We start from the raw sequence: 19,316 nt of genomic DNA, 5'->3' as shown, positions 1-19,316 counted from the left end.
ACTGAAATCCTCCACTGTGTGAGTTGCCGTGTCGAACATAGCGAAGTTCAGTAGAGCCAACTCCCCGTCCGAGTTGTAACCCAATAGCAGAGAATCGTAAATAATGTCAAACCGATCTCACCACTCAACACTGTGAAATAGCACAGATTGGCAATTCCGCATACAATACTAGTGAAAGCCACGCCTCCGTTGCAGTCAAAACAGTAGTAGTGTAATGTAATGTACGGATTTTGGGGTTTTCTAGACGTGTATGTACAGAGATGCCAATCCGTGCTATTTCACCGTGTTTGTGTGAGATTGGGTTAGAAGGCTACTTGCAATTCAATGTGTCTCATTCACTAAGCTTGTTTACGTCCATATATTTTACTGCAACATTAACGCAAATTCCCACATTACGAGTCATCTTTTTTGTCTGGGAATTTTAACGGAAGTCTGCTCTGAGGCAGACTTACATGGGACCAAAGAATGATTGGCAAAAACAAACTCGGCTTGTAGATTGGCTATTGTCCGAGGAGATATTTGGTGGAACAAAGGATGGGGCCTAATGCATAGCCCTGGGGGACTACGGTCAACGAAGTACACAGTTTTAAGTGGGTAGAGCAATACTGTATTTAGACATGAATATGCTATAGGCCTACATCATGATTATTTGAATACTTCATTAATCTTTCAGCATTGCAGCCATTTTGTGGAGCTCTAACTCTGAACTTTGTGTTCCTATACTGTTGCTTGGCTTGTCTCAGATTCATGCTCTCATGTAAAGTCGCTCTGGATGAGAGCATCCACCAAGAGGCCTGAAAGCGTAAAAGTGTAAACCATGGGAAAACGCATGTGTGACTTGTAATGTGTTGTCTACATGGATTATGGAACGTTCTGCACCATTCCCCACAAGAACGCTTTGAGGTACAAAATGCAAACTCCAATTTAGAATGCAGTGTTCACTACGCCGAAACATGAGACACACACACACACACGCACACACACGCGCGCACACATGAATATGTCACACACATTCAGACAGAAAAGCAGGAATTTATACACACATTCACATACAAAACGCACATACTGTACGTGCACTCTCTGCAGTACAGTAGCATCTGTAAGGCACTGCGCTGAACAGAGATGATCTTCATGCTCACATTGCACTGCGACAACTGTGCTTGTAGATTGGCTGTATTTGGTGCACAACTCGGCACGAAGCCGAATTAAGTGTAAATGAATACGGCACTAGACCCCCTGCCTTGATGTCATGCTGAGATGATATGATCACCACAGAGCGCACAGCGCTGAGATTCCTTTCCACCATGGATGCACGCACGCGCCAAACACACACGCATAAAGTACAGCAAAAGCAAGGTGCACGTGTTTGCACCCTGTAGGGAGCAGGCAGAATATTCACAACCCCCTGCGGTCACCTCGTCATCAATCTCCAGATCTTTCAAGCACAGCTTTCAACAGAGTCCTCTCCAGGCAAGACACGACGCGAAGGAACTATACCCACTTCTCATTGTCTGACACACAAAATGCCAACTCCCATTTGAATGCAGTGTAGAATTACACACACACACACACACGCGCGTGCATGCGCACTCCCAATGTACCTGATACCTGTGAGTACCTGAACAACAACATCTTCCTTGGGATTGCAACTGGCAGGGACAGCAGTACATCCATTGTGTTTGCAGATGAGCTGATGAGATGTTGAGATGCTGTTGACAGGCTTGGGAAATAAGTAGGCTAATGGGGCTCCAGCACCACAGGCAGCATGCTCAAGCATGCTCGGAAAATGCATCTGTATACTGTATGAATGGCACCGACAGGCAGCATACCAAAAGTACCAAAGTTTTTCAGCAATACATCCCACTGAGCAATAGTTGGCTATTAGACGCCTGTCGAAAACCGTGAAGGTTTGTTAGCGGTCTATAGGCTTAGCTTAGACTGTTTTTTAACTCCTTACTCTCTTGAGGCTCTTGAGCTCTTGTTGTCTTGTCGTTTGAACCGGATGTAGAATTCGGCCATTCCGTGCTGTGCTACTGGTTGTGTTGTGTGGCTCCTATTGTTGTTAGTGTTGTTAGCACGACCTCAATGTTTTATAAGGCTCCGAACATCGTAGTTTATCTCATTACAAAGACACTAAAGTCTGTGTGCACGTGAATGGAGGATTTTGGATGTAGGCTATTTCTGACATCGATGCTAGTGGCGGCTAGCGACCGAAGCTAAATCAAGGTAATAAACACTTTTAAAAACTCTAGATTAATCCTACCTCATCTTAACGTCTGTGGCGTCCAGTGCATTATTAAATAAAACTCTCGCGTCCAACCTGTTAAGTGCAATCACGGTCAGGTTGGGAGGTTATTTTAGCTGTTTTAGACAAGTTATAACTGGTTTAATGCCGAAGCTCCACTGACTGTGTTGAGTCGCGATGCATTCTGACGGCTTCAATAAAAAAAAGGAACGCAACGCATGGTCACATGATGTGTAAAAATCGAATAAGTCTTAAACATGCATTATTAATGCCATTTATGGACCTAATATCCATTGGAAGCCCCCCCAAAACGGCCTACCACATAGCCTATCTGTCTGAGTGTGTGGTCTGTCTGTATGAAACTGAAACGCAACATGGTTTTGTTAGGTGTTTAAAAGTTGCAGTGTGAAAGGCAATATTTTTGCATTGTGTCTACATGCGACCCACTGCATGGTGTCAAGGGGTGAATGGTGCCTGCGGCAACATGCTGAATATTAATTAATATCCTGCTGCTGTGCTCCACCTTTCATAAATATCTTTGAGTGCCGGTCTCCACGTGTTACTTGGCGTGATTATTTGCATAGCTGTGATTTATTTTTGTCTTTCTATTCTTTGCCTTTTTCCCGCAGTGTAGTCATTATGCCAATTCCCTCTTGTACCTCTTTCCCTCTCTCTGACCCCTACTGGTTGGCTAATTATGCAGCGTGTAGCCGAGCATGCGTCTCCTCAGATACACGTGACGTGACGCCTCCCGTCCGCCGCTTCTTTTCACCTGACAGTATAAAGAGTTCCACCGGGAGGACATGACACATGCGGTTGTGTCTCCTCTCCCTTCTGTAACCCGCCCCGAGATCCCACACTCCACCTGGCTTCTGTCCCAGGAGCATGGCCAGTTGTGTTCATTGGAACACACGCCCAAGCCAGGTTTCAAACACCGGTTTCATCCGCAGTGGTGGGCAGGAACTGTACTTTTTGCAGGTCATCAGGCGGGCGGAAACCATGGCAGAAACCATGGATGAAACCATGAGTGCCTATACTCCCCCTATACTCCCCCTATACTCCCCCGTCGGCTAGAGGCATCATCATTTGTTTCGTTTGGTATAGTAATTGTTTGGTGTTAGGGATGCACAATATTGAAATTTCTGCATGGTCAAATTGACTGATATTGCAATACAGGTTTCCTCTAGGGTTTACCTTCCTGTAACTGTGATTCTGGGTTCAGATGTAATTTTCTTTATTATTATTACCTGATGTATTAGGCCTACTGGTGCACATTCAAACAATGTACATTTTAAATGATGATCCACTTGCCCAGAAAACACTGATTGAATATGCAACCTTCATCATCACAAAAGGCTTTTTCAGCTTCACATTCAAACATAAATAATATTATAAAGCATAAATGTCAATATTGCGATACCAATATGATGACCGATTAATCATGCATCCGTATTTGGTACAGTATATCCATGTCTTATTCCAACTCGTAGCATGACTGGTGAGACTAGATTACGTGATTGGATGCAGGGGGAACAAGGATAAAACAAAGAGGCACAAACCACAACTGGAAACCACTTGATTAGGCATACACCGGATCACACTGGTCATTTTGGAATGAAATCCAGGCTTTCCTCTGTGTGGAAAGGCTGGTGATGCCAGGTTACCCCTGTACTGTGTGGAAAGGCTGGTGATGCCAGGTTCTACCCCTGTACTGTGTGGAAAGGCTGGTGATGCGAGGTTACCCCTGTACTGTGTGGAAAGGCTGGTGATGCCAGGTTATACCCCTGTACTGTGTGGAAAGGCTGGTGATGCGAGGTTACCCCTGTACTGTGTGGAAAGGCTGGTGATGCCAGGTTATACCCCTGTACTGTGTGGAAAGGCTGGTGATGCGAGGTTACCCCTGTACTGTGTGGAAAGGCTGGTGATGCGAGGTTACCCCTGTACTGTGTGGAAAGGCTGGTGATGCCAGGTTATACCCCTGTACTGTGTGGAAAGGCTGGTGATGCCAGGTTATACCCCTGTACTGTGCCACCCGGATGCCCCTGTGATAGCCATGTGTATCTCAATGAGCCACACTGCTATTTTTGATAGAATTTTGATTGTTTCAATGTTTGCCTGTTATCTCTCCTATGGTAGCACCACAATAGGCCTACATCATGTAATGGAATTGTGGACAAAATCTTATCCAACGACAACAATATATTCTACGTTTTGGGTCTGCAAAGCTAAATCGCATCATGGTGGTCCATGGCTCAAATGCCGCCTGAATAATGGCCTTGAAAAGGGTTACCCAGTGTCCTCTGTCGTTTCTTCACTGTAGCTTACTTGCAGTTCAGTTCCACACACAAGTCCATGGATTTTATTTTCACAATCGTGAAAAAAGAAAGAGCGGTCGCACAGCTCGTATTGTCACAATGCAAGAAACCTACCTCCTTTTTTTGTGATTTTCACAATCTTGCCTTACCAAAAACCGAGTGCGTCTACAAGATCAGACTCATTCAAATAGAGCCAGAACATTCATAAAATTATAATATGTATCATTCAATAACTGTCCTTCACTTGTATGGACCAAGTGTCATGTCTAACCCTTAACACACCTAGGAACTCCACATGTCACTCTGACGTTATTTCTTTGAGAATATATGTATCACTCTGTTCATTCATTATGCTCCCTTTATTTGTTGCCAAGGAACTGACCTTTCTGGTGGATAACTTTATCCACCAGAAAGGTCAGTTCATCAATGTTATTTATTGCTAAAATTATCCTCTCCTCTACTTTTCATTTATTTATTCACGAAAGACATTGAGGTTACCCTCGTCGAGATACATCGCAGTACAATTTCATTTTCACATTAACACATCAATGATAAAACAAAACAAAAGCAGTTCCAGGCCTTGTGTGTAGGTCTGCGATCAAAACAATCAAAACACCTGTTATATCTTTAATTTAAGCTTTAGATAATTCCAAGTCGTTGGGACACTAAAACAAAAAGAGGCCAGTCACTGGATGTACATAGGACGTGTCCCATATGTTACAGGATTCCAATCCAGCAGATATTTAATATACAATTGTAAAGTCCCATCAATTGCCTTACATTTGTTTTTACCTTAATCCATCCTGCACAGAGTGACTCGGCAGCACATTACAAAAGCGATTATGGATGATCCATACTAGCTGATGCACGTAGACTGCCAAATATACAGTAAATGGCTGTTTTGGCTTTGCTGCATATAGGTATCAATTCACAGAAAACACTAACATTCGTGCCCAAACACTCCAGTCTGAAAGCCTATCTTAGCCCCATCCAGGCAGGCCCCGGGGGCACCTGCCAAATCTTTAGATGGACGACAAACATCCACCACAGCACCGCAGCACCCTCCAAATAATTTATTGCCACCAAACCAAAACAAGTAACTGCAATTATTGGCAGGCGTGAAATCCTGCGATCACAAAACAATAGTGCACAATGCGTGCTCTGAATGGTGGGGAAGTGGGATGCTCGCGATCAAAGGCTTGTTAATTTCAATTTTCATGAAGGAACCTAATATTTGTGTTTGTCTTTGATGTTCCCTTCAGCGTTTGGGCTGGATGCCCAGCTGCTCCTCCTGAGAGACGTTATAACGATACAGCAGCACCGTGCACCCCCTGTTGTCGCACGCTGATTGATAGCGGCTGCCGCTGTATGAATATAGGAGACCCAGAATGCCCTTCAAGCATTCTACACAGTGAAACCCTCAGTGTTTAACCCTACTTAAGCCCTGAAGTACACAATTTATTTTGAAGTGGAGATCCACAAAGTCTCGCTCTCTTTTAATGCCAAATAGCTTTTAGGTGCGCAACCAAAATGTTATCTTTTCCTTCTCAGTGTTTACTCTTTAGTTTATATTTAAATGTAAATTTGAATGAAAAAAGCTATGGCTATGTTCTCCACAGTCATTTAGGGTGGGCCAACAAGTGGGTGGACCCATGCAGGGCAGGCACATTATACAGACCACCCTGAAGGTGTAGTGAAATGAAAAATACGTTTTTCACAAATAGTATTTTTATATAAAAAGTCCATAAAAATGTAATGTTAATTACTTTCTTAAAACGATAACGTACTGCCTGATGACGATGACGTGTAGACTACTACAAACTACTCTGTTTTTAATCTCATTCAAGATGACAACCAGACAGTGTATTACTTGTTTAAACCTTAATCATCACGCTAAAATATACATATATGTTTTGTGTATTTTACAAATAAATCCCCTGGCTTTGCTGCCGTCTCTCTGTCACTTTGTTTACAAATGACACTGCATGTGGTCATGCATGAGATGGACTTCCGTCCCATAGCCTGGAGGGATGTGACGCTTTCATTGTTTCAGAAACTAAGATTCTGCTGTTTGAGGCTGAAACTTTTCTATTGTTTTCTATTGTGCTATCTATTGTGTATTCAATGAAGGGTTGCCATGTCTGGTAGAACCTATCTTCACTCCCTCTCAATTCAAACTTAATCTTTTCCAATTGTAAGTAGTGCATAACATCTCTCATAAGTGTGAGTTGGAACCTGTGCTCTGCTCGCGCAGTCTGCGAGCCAGTAGAGTCACATATTTTACCATGTTATATTGGAAAGTAGACAGTTTGACCCCGGGCCCTGTGACTCCCATAATTGCTGTCAGTGGATCCGGGTCAAAAGGTCTTTCAACAATGTCTGACAGTGATTTAAATACACTTTGCCAATATGATCTTAGTTTTGTGCAATGCCAGAACATATGAGCTAGAGTGGCCGGCGACTGGCCACATCTGTCGCAGGCTGGATTCACATTTGGATACATTCTGTTGAGTTTTTCCTTTGACAAATGTAATCTGTGTAATATTTTAAACTGTATAAGACCGTGCCTGGCGCATACTGAAGAAGAGTGCACAAACTTTTGAGATGTAGACCATTGCTCGTCAGTGATAGATATTCCTAAGTCGTTTTCCCTAGCAGTTTTTAAATACTCCAAGGAGGCATTATTATCTAAACATGAGAGAGAATTATAAATAATAGAAACACCTACTTTGAGCAATGGGTCAGGTAGAAATATAGATTCCATTGATGAGTTGGGAGGTACGTTTGGAAATGAGTCAGTGTGTTGTGTTAAAAAATGTCGTATCTGTAGAAATCTAAAGAAATGTGATTGGGGTAAATTTAATTTGCGTCGTATTTGTTCAAAGGTCGGAAATAACCCATCAATATAAAGATCTTTGAAGGAGTGAATACCATTTCTATGCCACACTTTAAATAATGAGTCAGAGAGGGAGGGTAAAAAAGCATGGTTAGCGACCAGTGGTGCGCGCACAGAGCCCGGGTGCCAACCGAAATGCCTTCGTATTGAGAGCCAAATTTTGAGAGAATGCGAGACTATGGAATTCTTTGGCAACTTAGTATATCTTGAGGCCACTGGGGAAAAGATTAAAGCTGACAACGATGTTGGGGGACAACATTGACCTTCAATAAATGCCCATGTAGGCAATTGATCTTGGAGCCAAAATGAGAGTGCACGTAAATTACACGCCCAGTAATAGAGTTTGAAGTTAGGTGATCCCATTCCGCCATCTGATTTAGGCCTCTGTAAAAAATCCTTCTTTATTCGGGGGTGTTTCTTATCCCAAATTAACTTGGAGATAATTTTATCCAGATTCTTAAAAAAAGTGTTGTTAACAAAAATTGGAATACATTGGAATAGAAACAGATATTTAGGGAGGACATTAATTTTAATTATATTAATTCGGCCGGCAAGTGAGATAGGAAGGTTCGACCATTTCGTTCTCCACTACATTTCTAAGAAGGTTGTCATCACTTTCATGCATGGTTTCAAGTCAGTTGTTGTACTTCCATACTGTCCACCTACTGCAAGTTTATATAGTTTGATCAGGCTGATATACAGTAATTCTCCCCTGTCCCATCTTCCCACCTGTACACAGTAAGCTAATTGAGAAGCTTGCGAACAGTCATGTAGATCTGTGACGTCTGCTTCTATTCAATTATCTCTGGTGATGGAACAATCTACCAGCAAGCAGTTCCACTTTCTGCTGAAGACACTATTGTCTCTGTCGAGTGGAAACCTCATTAGTGCAAAATTGTTATTTTATTGATGCTTTTGTGTGACAGGTTAGTGTATAGAGGTTCTGGCTGACAGCAATTATATAATATATCATCTTATCCCAACATATTATGTTGGGATAAGATGCTGGGATTCCTCACAGGGTCACAATCGAGGGACAAATTAATGCAAAGAAAGAGACAAGAGTTCTCCTGAAGGAAGGCAATTACAGTATGAAGAAACACAGCTTCTCCTCTTCTGCTCGTCTGGACCACATCATTAACCTGTGTGATTCACTCCGCTCAGTTTAATACCCAATTTACCTTCACATCGGTGAGCTGAGAGCTCCTCAGCCCTGCTTGCATGGCTGGGCTAGTTCTGTGCTAGCAATCTCTTATTTCATTAGTCACAGACAGAAAGAAAGGCCAAGTGAATCTAAAAGGATAACACAAAAAAGTCCTGGGGATTTGTTCCCATGTATTCCCATGTTGATTTGATTCCATTTCTATGGTGACATTTCTATATGCGTTTCTATATGCTTTGTGTGGCACAGTGGTTCCATGCAAGTGCATAGGTGGTTATTTGAAAACAATACAGCATGTGTTGATATTACAAAGAAAATGTATCTTGAATACTTCAGATCGGGATACCAATTTTATCCAATCAGAATAGAGAACTGGGTCAGGATACAGATTAAACTAGTGAAATAGAAAGTGGTGATGCAAAGAATTGAGCGGACGAAATTGGAACCGGAACACTATAAAAATGAAGTTGACAAATGGGTACACTGCACTGCACATCAATGATCGATCAGCTGCTCTATCAGCCTCAATATGACACAGTTGGCAACTCAGACAGTTTGACACAGTACCTGTGGCCTGACGGCAGAACGGTTTAGCCCCGCGTAGCTAGACTAATATCACTGCGTGGATATTAGTCTGGTCCCTCTCAGAGTTAGGATTTTTTCCAAGGGGTGCTTACAAAAATATTCAAACGAACTCTATTGGTTAGACCTATTTGCATATTGGGCCCTGGTTGTTTATAGCCTGGTAAGTCTGCCCTAAATTTGCATACTGGGCTCTGGTTGGTCCTACGCTACTGCTGGTCCGCAAAATCCACCCACAATTCACCCTTTGTCAAGTCCCACCCATGGTTGTGACCCATTGGTTGCGGTTTCGTGGTTGGACACATATCCTCTGTCTCCATCCACTACGATTGAAATAACATGTTTTCAGGTGCCTCATATTGATATTCTGTGCACTCAATTCTTATTTTAAACTTGGTGTCAGTAAAAAGGAACATCACATCATGTTTGTTTTTTGTTTTTTCCAAAAAATATGTTTTAGCAAATTCATCATAAACAAGGCGGAACCAGGGCGGAACAAGGCAGAAAGAGCCTGCTGGTTAGTCAGTCAGGGACCAATTAGTAGGCTGATTTGCATTGCTAAGGCTCAGCGTCTGACACAGTACCTGCAGCCTGACGGCAGAGTATTAGCGTACTGTAGTTATGGAGGGGTTGATCTGGTCCCTGATGGTCAGGTGATGTAGTCATAAGCCATGTGAGACCTGCAGTAGTGCCAATTAATATGAATGACAAAACAACCAAAATCTACCCCATTGATTAGTTTAGGCGAGAGGCAGTAATATAGTATCCCTATATGGTGTGTGTGTGTGTGTGTGTGTGTGTGTGTGTGTGTGTGTGTGTGTGTGCGTGTGCGTGTGTGTGTGTGTTGAAATCCCAGTCAACAGGGCGGCTGTGGCTCAGGAGGTAGAGCAGGTCATCCAATGATCCCTGGGTCGGCGGTTCGAATCCCGGCTTCTCCTGTCCACATGTCGAAGTGTCCTTGGGCAAGACACTGAACCCTACATTGCCTCCAATGTGTTGGTCGGTGTGAGCTCGCCACCATTGGTGTGTGAATGTGGGAAGTGAGGACACTGGCGTCGACTGTTCGCCGCTTCACCTCCCAATGTATGAATGAATGAACCATTATAAAGCGCTTTGAGCACTTGGAAAAGCGTTATAAAAATGCAATTCATTATTATTATGTATGTGATGGATATTGACACTAGTGATGGAAATTGACTGACATGGCAATCTCTCTCTCTCTCTCTCTCTCTCTCTCTCTCTCTCACAGCCACAAATGCCATAAACATTTGAGTTGTACTAATGAGTCCCGTCCGTGAGCTGTTCCAAGCATATCACGGTTATGAATTTTAGATTTCATGCATCATTAAGGCCCATATTAGATATTAAAGGTGTAATAATTATGTCTCAAAAGTCTTGGCCAGTGTTTATCCTGAGCACACTAGCTGAGACCAATTTCTTAACAGCTTTAGTTCATAAATTACATTGTGTTTTGAATCTCAGCAATAAGGTTTTTCTTTTATCATTACAGTCGGGTTGGTACCTATAGTGAAGGACATGTCCACTAGACTTTTTCCACAGTAGCCATTTTGACATGAAATAGTAATGCAAGTGTTAATCATACTAATTAAGGTTGCAAACAGACTTTGGTGCTATTGCTGCTCACAAGACTGTTCTACTCTAAATGTAACAAAGAGGTACCAGTATTTAGCCTATTAAGACCTGTATGAGGCCAATTCTACAAATGCCTTCTAAATCCGTAATGTTCTCTGAAAAACGGATGTTGCTATAATATAATATATTATAGCAACATCCGTTTTTCAGAGAAATATATCAAACATTACACAGATGCTTTCCCGGATTTAATGGGTTGGTAGTTGGTACTAGTTTACATTTTCTTCTTCCTTTCTTCTTGTCCTACTTTTCTTTCCTTCTCAAGAGTAGCCTTGGACGCACCAAGAACACCATCACTAATTGGCTTAGACATTTTTATTTCTGTCATGTTTTTCCCTTACCAAGAGCACCTCAGCTATCCAAACAAACAAACAAACAACCTGCATGACAGAGCAGGGCAGTCATTAGATTTTCATTTCAGTATTTAGGATTTTTGGTAACAGTGGACTGTCTGGTGTTTAGCCTAATATTTAGGCTAAACACTACCTCGACATGTTGTTATCTTGTAGATCGGCTATTTGTACTATTTTAAAATGTTTTTTAAACAGTAAAAAGTGGCAAATAAGTTTAGGGATAAGGGGTAAGGGGTGGCACAAGATATAGGGCAAGATGTATTTGCCATGCACACATGACATCTCACATCGTCAATGTTTGTTTAACTGCTGGCTGCCATATGATGTAATTTCAAAGTCAGACGTTGGAGGGGCTAGCGCCACTCAAAAAATTAAAAAGATTGTGGGGGTCCCTGGTCTAACCTGTATCAAACTGGGGATCCTTGAAAATCACTGTGCTAAAGGCCTCATGCTATAGTGCTACATAATACATTATTGTAAATCACTGTGCTAAAGCCCTATGCTATAGTGCTACATAATACATTATTGTAAATCACTGTGCTAAAGCCCTATGCTATAGTGCTACATAATACATTATTGTAAGCTGTCTGCCTGGACAGCAGATCAACTCCTCATTGGTATGATTTATGTTCCTCAGGCAACATTAATATGAATGAGAACCACTCCAGCACACAGGTCCTTAGTTACAGTACAATCACCTATAAGTCACTTCATATTGATTTTAATTCAACTTGAAATGCATAATTCAACCACCATTCCCTGCATAATCAGTCATTTACAAATGTTGTTGCCCTACGGTACGGCTCCATTATAGTGTAAATAATATTATTCCTGAATGCAATCCTTTGAGTTTAAACTACAGTCTGTTGAACTCTGCAAGAGTCTGCATAGTAGACGATATAGAAAAATAGTATATCGAAATGAAAACAGCAACATTGACTATGTATCGTATCGTTTTGAAATGCAAATAATCGCTATCAAATCGTTTTGCTATGCAAATAATCAATTGTATACTACAATACTAAAACATTTTGTGCAGAGTATTTTGCAATTTCTAGAAGAAAAAAGATAAAGAGGGGTTTCTTTTTTTTGTTTAAAATAATGTCAATGTATTTTAAATAGTTACTGTATCGATTTCAATTGAATCGTATCGTATCGTGTCACCACGATGAACCAATATCGTCCATGTATTATATCGTCAACCATGTATCGTGATATGTACTGTATATCGCTGTTAAAATGTATCGTTACACCCCTACTGCATGGGCTGTTTTACCGTAATCTGAACGCCCTAGATTTGATTATAAAACTTTAATGATTCCATTCCAATGAGGCAATTCGTTTTGCATCATAAAATCCTGGATTATGCTTATAGGAGCAATAATTTAGCTACATTAGCTACAAGCCACATTAGACTGCTGACATTGCTAATTGTGACAAAGTCTCAGTGGTATTTTATGCTCTCATGCAATGCATAGCTTAAATGAAGTCTTATTGACTGCAGTGGTGTTCATTTAAGGTACTAGCACTTGCATTTAGTTGAATAAAAAGGTTATTGATTGGGGGGAATTTGGAGACTTTATTTGAGTGTCAAAGCATGGGGACTTGCTGTCAGGCTAATTCCATGTGGTACGCCTATAGACGCCCTAACCACTCAGTTATCATGTTGCCCCATTTAGTTAACAATTTACATTTAGCAGCTCATGATCATCCAGGGCGACTTAGACTGTGAGATCGAAGTAAGCATGAACTTAATAGTAAACAAACGAGGTACATAAGTAGACTGGAGAGAGAACAATGTATTGTAAATTAACTAGGATAACAGCATGCTATCTAAATAGCATTCGTAACATAGAAGAAGAAATAAAAAGGAACAAAAATAACAGCAACACTACGGTCGAAGTGAGTCTGCTGTTATGACACTGACAGCGTGGGGAATTTGTTCACAATGTGAGAGTTCAGGGTGTAAGAAGAAGAAATTAAAGAAGTAACAAAAAGATATATCTCCATAAACACGAACTGACAAGAAGGCATACAGTATAAGCAAAGTGAGGTGAAGTCTGACATCCTACAGGATGTACACAGGGCGTATCAGGTCGTGTCCTCAAGCGAAGGGGTTGCTGTGCCTGCCCATATGGAAAAAAAATTACTAAATTTGTATATGTTTTACATGAAACTTGTAGTTAATATATATGACAGTCAAAGCAGATATAAGATCCATAGTATTTTTTTGTAAAGTGAAACTTATATAATTTTGTCATTTATAGGAACTATATAAAACAGTCAAAGCACATATAAGAGCCATAGTAAGTTTTTGTAAAGTGAAACTTATATAAGTTTGTCATTTATAGGAACTATATAAAACAGTCAAAGCACATATAAGATCCATAGTATTTTTTTGTAAAGTGAAACTTATATAATTTTGTCATTTATAGGAACTATATAAAACAGTCAAAGCACATATAAGAGCCATAGTAAGTTTTTGTAAAGTGAAACTTATATAATTTTGTCATTTATAGGAACTATATAAAACAGTCAAAGCACATATAAGATCCATAGTAAGTTTTTGTAAAGTGAAACTTATACAATTTTGTCATTTATAGGAACTATATATAACAGTCAAAGCACATATAAGAGCCATAGTAAGTTTTTGTAAAGTGAAACCTATATAATTTTGTAACTTATAAGAACTATATGTGACGGTAAATCCACATACAATATTCTTAGTAAATTAGTATAAATTGAAATATATATGAACTTATAAATAATTACTGCAGTAAATCCACATACAAAATCCTTAGTAATTGTGTGTTGTCAAACTTGTAGAGTTGGGCAAACATCAGTGAACCCAAAATCTGATAGGATATTGTATAGAAACCATACAATACAGGCCATGTATGTCACAGAGACATCCACATTAAACAAAACCTAATCTTACAATGAAATAACATGAGATGACAAAATAATGAGTTGTATTCCCTTTTACATTTTATGACTCCTACATTATTTAAGATCCCCCCACCCAGTGCCCCCCCCAGCCAGTGTCCTCCCCAGCCAGTGACCCCCAGTGTGACACCCCCCACCCAGTGACCCCCAGCCAGTGACCCTCCAGTGTGACACCCCCCACCCAGTGCCCCCCAGCCAGTGCCCCCCCAGCCAGTGTCCTCCCCAGTGTGATGCCCCCCCAGCCAGTGTCCTCCCCAGTGTGATGCCCCCCCCCCCCCCCAGCCAGTGCCCCCCCAGCCAGTGTCACCACCAATGTCCCCCCATGTCCCTCCCAATGCATTTTATTTTATACTGCTATGGTAACTTATAAGAATCTTCTAAAAAAACCAAAAAACATAAAGAGAGCATATCAAACACTTCACATATGTCAGGATGTGTCTGGGTAGCTCAGTCGGTAGAGCTCTCGCCTTAAGACCACAAGTTCGTGGGTTCGATCCTGGGCACTGGCAACTCAGCGTATGAGTAGCACAGCTTGGGTGCGGCAAGTGATGCGGGAAGAATTGGGAGTTGATGGTATAGTAGGTGTGGTGCTCTATCTCAGCAACTATCTCCCAGGGGTCTATAGCGCATATGTTTTCTATACCTATCATACACTTCACATATAAAAACTTGTATATAGTCATAGATAAAACATATGTTTTTTTTATAACTACGAGGTATAATGTATTGGCTGACATATAACAATGTTATAAAAATCATATAAAAGAAGCATACTTTTCTTGTAAATTAAATGGTTACAAACTATAAAATACACTATAATGGTATTTTTTTTATATATGGAAAGGATATATCTCATATAATTTAAAACTACAAACATTGTATGGAACATGTAAGGAGAATACAGTTTGCCATGTACTTACCTCATAGATCACATACATGTTGTTTACTTGATTCATACATGATTCACTTTATTGTCTTATATGAGGATTGTATGAAAGGTGCCACTTTCAAGAGTTCACATATAAAATCTAGTATGTACTTTACATGACATACATGTAAATGACATACATAAAAAATGTAAATACTTACTATTGGAGGCAACAGGACAACATATATGTTTCTTCTACTTTTTTTTCCATATGGGTGTGGTTGCCATGTATGCCAACGCAAATGTTTTGTACTGCATGGTGCTCTCTCCTTACTGGGCTATACCGGCATTTTAGCCTCTCCAATTGATCCAGAATGCCGCAGCTCGCTTGGTCTTCAACCAGCCAAAATTCTCACATGTCTCCCCCTGCCTTCAAAGCAACCAAAGATATACCTCCATATCTTGCCTGTCTGATTGGACCCTATACAAACACTCCTGAGCTGCACGCTCAGATCAGCCAACGCAGGGAAGCTGGAAGTACATTCACTACAAACGCCGTAACAACGCTCCACAAGTTCAAAACTCTTCTCCCTTCTGGCGGCTCCAAAACTATTCACTTCCCATCGCAATCAGAATTGCATACTCACTCCAAATCTTCCGCTGTAACTGAAAACCCACCTCTTCAGACTCCATCTTAGCCCGTAGCACTTGCCCGTAGCATTGATGACCTTAAAGGCGTATGCAAAGGTTTACTAGGTGGAAACAAAGGCTGTAAGTGCTTTCTAAATGAGTTGTATGGATGAATTCCCCATCGACCTCTCTGTAGGTGGGCTTCTGTGTAGGCGAGCGGTCTGGATTTGATCAGTGTTGACAGTGGCTTGCACTGTGCACAAGAAGGGGGTGGTGCCAGGATGCCAGATCTCATTGGTGAACCCTCTGGAGGTATTAATTCTGGGAGGTGAAAAGGCAGGTGCAGACTTCATAACCTTGATCTGGTCTCTCTCACACACACACACACACGCACATGCACACGCACGTGCACGCACACGCACACACGCACGCGCGCGCGCGCACACACACACACACACACACACACACACACACACACACACACACACACACACACACACACACACACACACACACACACACACACACACACACACACACACACACACACACACACACACACAGAAGCCGTCCAATATCTTCAATATTAACTGGGTTTTCACAGCTGCCTCACAGAATGTACATAGGAAGCTACTGTGGTTTAAAGCCACGGGGCTGTTCATCTGTCCAGCATTGGAAGTCTCCCCGTTCTACATTCCAGGTCAGGGCTTCTCCCGTACGTCTCCCATCTGTTTAAAAGCTCTTCAAATGACATCTACTGCCAAGGACAAGTTAAACAGGTTTTTATCAAGTAGCCAGCTTCGAAAATATTGCCTGAGGCTAATGTGGAAGTGTCAGTTAGTGTTGCTGTGCGGGCCCAGGAAAAAACAAGTCTTCTATCAATCACCATGGTATGTTTTTAGTAAATTATTTGGTCCCATTTATTTAAAAGAATCACACCCGTGTGAAGTGAGTGGTGCAACTCCGTGTGGGGGTTCCTGGGGTGGGGGGGGGTCCAGACACACAGGAACGCACCCAGGGTTCCGGCGTGCCGCCCCGTGTCCGAAACGGTTGAGAAATTACAGAGTTACCGGTCCCTCTACTGTACCCTCTACTGTACTGTACTGGCACACCCGAAAGCATCATATATACTGTACAGTTAATACGTGCATGTGTGTTTGTGTGTGTGTTAGCCTAGGTTGTGCACAGGTGGTGAAAAACAACCATGCTGTTTTCGTGCTCATACCCAGCCACCCACCCACACACATAGCACCACTTAAAAATGTTTATATTTATATTGACAAGCTTCACACTCTGCAATGTTTGGCCAGCAGTATATCTTAGATAGTCTGACTCTGATTAGTTAAGTTTTTGGCTTAAACAAAATAATATCCAATAGAAAACCATCCTTTTGGGAGTGAACTATCCCCTTAACCATCTCCTTTTTACTGTACATGACCCATAGCCAACAAAGAACAAAGAGAAACACTCTAATTTAGTGCATACATGGCCCTGGAATTAATGGTTACATATTTTGCTCTTTGTTGTGCTTTGTGATAAAAGGGAACTGCGAGTTTGCATACCCTTAATTTCTTTAAAAAAAATTGTTTACTCTTTGTATTGATGTATTTGTTATAAACTTCGTCTAGTTTCATCTCTTGGAAAATATATGTATTTTCCTTCCCTTCGCCACATCAAAGGAGCTGCAGTGAAATAGATTGAAGTGCCTTGGTTTTGCTTTTGACTGTGAGGCTCTCAGAGTTAAGACGGCTGTTACCGCCGCGCCAACCGCCAGGACCTAAACAACTATTTGTATTGTTGAGCACAACAATGAGGAGGATTTTACACTGAGATATTATTGGTTCCTTTATCAGGTCTTCTAAGGGCATTCTATTGGTCAAGAAATAGTGAAGGAGAGGAAGGCATATAGCGAAGGAAAGACGGGAAGGAACAGTGAAGGAAAGATAGTGAGTAACGTGTTGCAATGCAAATAATTAAATGTATCGATATTAAATACTTGCCAGAGAATCACTGTGTTTACTTTACAGTATGTTTACTTATTTTGTTATAAAGAACCACTAGTAGTTTAAATTCAAGTAACCGGTTTATTCACAACCAAACAATAGCTTACACATAGCACATACACCAATCTGAACTCCCGTTCCGGTAGTCTCGCGGGACTACTGCAGCTATGCCAACACTGACTGACCAAAACAGTTTAGGAACATAACTGTCTATACAGTATATCCATAATAAATGTTTTTTTCCTTAAAAATAACTGAACTATATAGTATCCACACGTTTCACACAGATTTATTGTCTTTGCTAAATAGTTACTGTATCAATTTGAAATCATTGAATTGTATCATATCATCATGAATGAACCAATATCGTCCCTGCATAACACACACACACACACACACACACACACACACACACACACACACACACTGACACACATAATGTACATACATCATTGCAGCTGACCTTGCACACCTAACTGTAAATAATGATTACAATATTCAATATTGATTATATTCATATATAATCATTTCATATTGTTCATTAAAATGCTCTCTCTCTGTCTCTCTCTCTCAGCTTGCTCATTCCCTCAGTTTCCTCAGATTCCTCTGTGGGTGCATGGGTGCATGGGTGGGTGTGTATGCATACCGTATGTCTGTGCACGCAGTCTAGAGCAATATCCCCACCAGCTGGCAGGAAATGGTAACTGCGGCTTGTAAAAAATCAACAGTGCTGAACATCCTCATCCTCTTTCTTCATTCCCTCATCTCCTCCCGCCTCTCCTCCCCTTTCCTTCATTCCCGCCTCTCCTCTCCTCCCCTTTCCTTCATTCCCACCTCTCCTCTCCTCCCCTTTCCTTCATTCCCGCCTCTCCTCTCCTCCCCTTTCCTTCATTCCCGCCTCTCCTCCCTCCTCTCCTCTTCCTCCTCTTTCCTCCCTCTTCTCTCGTTTTCTCCTCTTTCACTCCCCATCCCTTCTATTCTACTCTGCTCTGTGCTTCTCTCTCACTTTCTCACCCTCTCCCCCATTTCACAACCTGTTTATCACCATATCCCCCTCTTCTTCCCCACTCTCTCTCTCTCTCTCTCTCTCTCTCTCTCTCTCTCCCTCAGTGTGTGTGCGTGTATGTAGCAGAGTGGCTCACAGCCTCAGCCTGATGGCCTGGCTCAAAGGTCTATCTATATCCCTTTGGATTATTGGTTAAGATGTTGGATTTCCATGCGGGACACCCGTATACGATTCCTGGGCGTTCCACCTGCATATAGGCCTATTTGTGTTTAACTCAGGTCATATTATATAAACAACATGCTACAGTATACTCCGCAAGGATATTTCCAGCTGAGTTGTTTCTATACGTGATATATCATGACAACAATAATTGTCGGTTTTGTAAATAAATTATGTTTTGCTGATATTGTGTGTATCCGATGCCTACCTGTCAAGGCTGTCATGTCTCTCAAGCCATGTTGTGACAACTCAACAGTAGTAGGCAAAATGTTGCCAAAGGTATACTGTCAAAGTATCAAAACATTAAGACAAGCATATGAAATAACAGGCTGACAACACATACTATAGCTTTGTAAGTTGATTCATAATAGTAGCTGCCTTTGAGAAGATTTATGTGCTTGGTTTCTAACCGTAATCATTTAACACTGTTCTTTTGAC

The sequence above is a fragment of the Protomyctophum bolini genome (genome assembly GCF_963924005.1).
Source record: "Protomyctophum bolini genome assembly, chromosome: 9".
Classification (NCBI taxonomy): Eukaryota; Metazoa; Chordata; class Actinopteri; order Myctophiformes; family Myctophidae; genus Protomyctophum; species Protomyctophum bolini.
The sequence above is the reverse complement of the archived record's forward strand: the minus strand, read 5'-3'. Positions refer to the sequence as shown.